Genomic DNA, 4,782 nt, shown 5'->3' on the forward strand with positions numbered 1-4,782 from the left:
ATGGAGGTGCGCAGACAGCAAGGGACCAATGAACAGCTACCAAAAGAGAAGAATGTCCACACCTTTATCTCAGCGGTTCTGCCAGACATCTGTTGCCACTCTGATCCTTTCCCCACGTTGTCTCACCCAAGATGGTGGCTCTTGGAGCAGCCGAGCATCCCGGACTCGAAAACAATAGATTTCTTGCTTCTGCCACAAATTCCTCCAGCTGTGCGCCTTCCAACCTTCTAACTATTCCTTTATATGTGGTTCAGAGTTCTGGGACCATCCCCTGAACCTGCTTGGTTGGGTATTTTGTGTTGTTGTCGGTGGAGCTCTCTGCTATACGTCCACCCGATCCGCCATCTTGCTTGTTCTCCTCCCCAACTGATATTTGTATCTTGATCTTATATCCTGCCACTTTGCTGAATCTTCCAATGAGGTCTAGTAGCCTTTTTACTGAGTCTTTGGGGTTTTCTATGTATAGGATCATATTGTCTGCAAATAGGGAGAGTTTTACTTCCTCTTTTTGTGCCCATTTTTAAATTGGGTTATTTGTCTTTTTCTTGTAGAGGTGTTGTAGTTTCTTATATATTTTAAAAATCAGTCCCTTGACTGATGTGTCATTGCAAAATATTTTTTTCCATTCTTTCGGTTCCCTTTTTACTCTTCTGGTGAAGTCTTTTGATGCACATAAGTTTTTAATCTTTGGTGTGTTCCACTCATCTATTTTTTCTACTTTTGTTTGTATACTTTTAAAAATGTTTAGTAGTCTGTGTATTCCCAGAATTAGTGTCCTCACATTTGTCCCTATTTTTTCATTGGTGGTCTTCATAATTCTGGGATTCACATTTAGGTCTTTAATCCATGTTGAGTTGGGTTTTGTATAAGGTGTGAGGTGAAGGTCTTGTTTCAATTTTTTGCATATCGCTTTCCAGTTCTGCCAGCACCATCTGTTGAAGAGATTATCACCTCCCCATGTGATATATTTACGTGTTTTGTCAAAAATCAGGTGGTTGTATGTAGATGGGTAAATTTCTGGATTATCGATTCTGTTCCATTGATCTATGTATCTTTCTTTGTACTAGTACAAAGCTGTTTTGACCACTGTAACTGTGTAGTAAATTTGGAAGTCAGGAAGTGAGAGGTTTCTAACCTTATTCTTCTTCTTAAGCAGTACTTTGCTTTTCCTGGGTCTCTTTCCTTTCAATATAAATTTGTAATAGTTTTTTCCATCTCTTTGAAGAATGCTCTTGGAATCTGGATTGGGATTGTATTATATGTATATATTGCTTTGGGCAGTATTGAGATTTTCACAATGTTGAATCTTCCTATCCAGGAGAATGGTACATTCTTCCAATTTTGTTCTGTTTTGGTTTCTTGCAGCAGTGTTTTGTAGTTTTCTTTGTATAAATCTGTCGTCCAAATGATTTTTGTATGTTGATCTTAAATCCTGCCACTTTGCTGAATTTTCCAATGAGATCTAGTAGCTTTTTTTCTGAATCTTTGGGGTTTTCTATTTATAGGATCATATTGTCTCCAAATAGAGAGAGTTTTACTTCCTCTTTGCCAATTTGGATGCCTTTAATTTCCCTGTCTTGCCATATAGCTCTTGCTAAGACTTCCAGCACAATATTGCATAGGAGTGGTGACAAAGGACATCCTTTTCTGGTTTTTATTTATATCTGGTTTGTATTTATATATCCTTGTCTGGATTTTATTTATATATAAATAAAAACACAAAAATCAAAGGAGCCATAAAGTGACTTTGCTAATACAAATTATGGGGGACAACTGGATTAGTTTTAACAATGGATTATAAAGCTACTGTAAAACACCCTGAAATCTCCCACAAATCACTTTTTTCTATAAATGCATCTTTAAATAAAAGTTTTTGTCTGAGGAACTTCACAGAATCATTAAGATTGAACAGGAAAAAAAAAAAAAGTTACATATTCCAAACAATTTACTGAGCTTTGAAGCCTCATACTTTGAGTTTTAAGTGATTTATGGTTTTTTGTTTTACAAAAAATTAAAACTATTCTACATATTAATTTGAAGGTCATGAGGATTTCTTTCTTTTTGTTAAAGGATGCAAGGCACTCCTCTGGGTTTCATCATTTAAAGGGATAATAACACAACAATGCTACAGTAGTATATTATGTTCTAGTTAGAACCATTCTGGACAAAAGAGGAAAAAAACAGCGTAGATGACTTTGAAAAGAACAGTTATAACATTTGGCTTGTACCAAAAGATATGCAAAACAGAAAGTCATGTGAAATATAACACTATCCTTTTTTTGGAGAACACCTGGTACTATGAAATATTTTCCTTTGTTAAACTTTGTGGGTTTTTTAAATAATAGGATAAACAGATTAGGAAGGTAACAGAAAAGGAAGCAGTAACTGGATCGTGTTAAAGAGTTCTATAATGTAATGTAATGTAATGTAATGTAATGTAATGTAAGGATCAAGAAAACAAATTTAAATACAAGGGTAGTTAAGGTATTGAGTGATACGAAAACAAAAAAATGTAGCAGGCTACTACTATTAATGTTTCTGCAAGAAGCTCCATCATTAAATTAAACAAATTATTTAAAAATGTAATATATAGAATACAAAATGAATTTTTAGCAAACTTTAGTAAATTCTTTTATAAATTACTCTAATTTTATAACAAATCCCCCGTAACTTACATTTTGTCTAAAGTAATAACTATATCATACAAATAAATTTCAAGTATGGAAACTGCATTATTGTAATAATACCTCTTTGCAAGTCAAAAATTTTTGGCTTATACTAAAATTGTAGTTTGAAAAAAGAAAAGGACTAAAATCTTCAGTGCCATCTATTGCAGAAGTCCAAAATCTTCTTAAAATGTTGCCCAACAAGTTACAGAGAAACATGTTTGAAAGCAACATACAATTGAAAAGAAACTATGTGTGTTTTGTCATTTCACATTATTACTGTCTCTTAAGTATTTCCTCCTGTTCAATTAGAAATTCATATCCTCTATAACGCTGCTCTGGAGTCAGCCATTCTGTGCAGTTGCCACTTGCATGTTTCCAAATTCTTCTTCCTCTTCATGTGTTCTCTTCAAACTACCTTTCGTACCAGAATGAACAGACAAAGATCTTTCCATCTGAAATGGTGACATTATCTGTATTGTTAATCTTGCTAAGTAGATGGCTTCATATTCCTGAAGTTGATGAACAAATCCAGCATTAGGATCAATCCAAAATCTTCTTTCTTGAACATAAGCATTGCATCTCTGTACTTCATTCCAAATGTTTCTATTATGTATGCAATAACAAAGGCAGCACTCCTGGAGATCCCTGCATTTCCATGGATGAGAATTTTCCCTCCAGTTTGTAAGCTTCCCTCAATAAACTCTATAGTCATTGGAAAAGAAAGTATTATATTTTCAACTCGATTAGCTGCAATGTCCAAGACTAAATACCTAAATAATTATTGAAAGTTTGGTTAATAAAGTTTGCTTCAATATTTTGTCTTATGCATATTATGTGGGTTATTCCATGTTTCTGTAGTATAGGTAGCTTGCTTTTCATAGCGGAAGAATATGGGCCTAAAAACAATCCAGATAAAATTTCCTGCATCTCTTGCCTCATAGAATAGGTCCACTCCTCCGTGTCTTCTTTGCACTGTGGGAGGGAAGGGAACTCCAACTTCATGTCCTCCATGGTGCCCACCCGCAGGCCGGTGGGTGGGGTGAGAGGGCGAGCTTGACTCTCCAGCTGGCTGTGACCGCGAAAGGAGAGCCGGTGGACCGGAGGGCTGGAGCCTGAACCTCAGGCTTACAACTAACACTCGCAGACTAAAGGCTCCTGGAGACTTCAGCGGTGGCAGCGACGACAACCAGGATGAGGACGGTAGGGCGGCTTGTACCTGGTTGCCATGTTTCTGCCTTCTCCAAACTACTTATATCTTTTTTTTTTTTGAAGGTGTGTCTCTTGTTGGCAACATATTGATGGATCATTTAAAAAAAATCAATTTTGTCACTCTCTGTGTTTTGACTGGTACATTTAAACCATTTACATTCAGTATGATTATTGATAGGTGTGAATTTACTTTTTTGTGTGTGTGTTGTTAAAGGTTTCTTTGTTCTGTTTAATTTTCTTTTTGTTTATGATTTTCTTTTGGTATCTTCGATTGTTGTTGATTTTGTGTTTATAAAGTGTTTATTTTCTTATATTTTATTGGATGAATATATTTATTTTTTGTGTGGGTACTCTGAAATTTACCTTTATTTAAGTTTAAACACTGTGTTATAGCTTGGTAGCTCCTTGATTTCACATAGAAGTTTTATAACTACACTATTTATTACCACTTTTTGTTTTTCAGTTGTCATCATTTATAGATTGGCTCCTCTGGTTTCCTGTTTTTAGTTGTGACATTTTTATCTGGATTGGTATATGGGTGATGCTTTCATTTATCTTAATCTCAAATTGTTGTCTGTTATTCATTGTTCTTTGGTCCAAAGTACTGCCTTTAATGTTTCTAGTAAGGTTGGTCTGGCTTTTACAAATTCCCTAATATTTCTGTTTTTCTGGAAATGTCCTAGCTTCACCATGGTATTTGGAAGGCAATCTTGTTGAATATATGATTATTAATTAGCAATCTTTTCTTTAGGATTTTTATATTTGTTATCCAATTGACTTCTTGCCTGCTGAGAAGTCAGCAAAACTTAGTGTTACTGGTGCCGTTTCATTTTTCACAAGCTGTTCACAGAATTCTTTCCTTGTCTCTGGTTTTGGAAAGTTCAATTTTGAAATGCCTTAGTGA

At 35.0% G+C, this 4,782-nt stretch overlaps 1 pseudogene; it reads right to left on the reverse strand.

Moving 5' to 3' along the window:
• Positions 1 to 3,010: 3,010 nt before the first annotated feature.
• Positions 3,011 to 3,680, reverse strand: LOC102833275 (annotated as a pseudogene).
• Between the last annotated feature and the right edge of the window lie 1,102 nt (positions 3,681 to 4,782).

Source organism: Chrysochloris asiatica, unplaced genomic scaffold (genome assembly GCF_000296735.1).
Source record: "Chrysochloris asiatica unplaced genomic scaffold, ChrAsi1.0 scaffold00059, whole genome shotgun sequence".
Taxonomy (NCBI): domain Eukaryota; kingdom Metazoa; phylum Chordata; class Mammalia; order Afrosoricida; family Chrysochloridae; genus Chrysochloris; species Chrysochloris asiatica.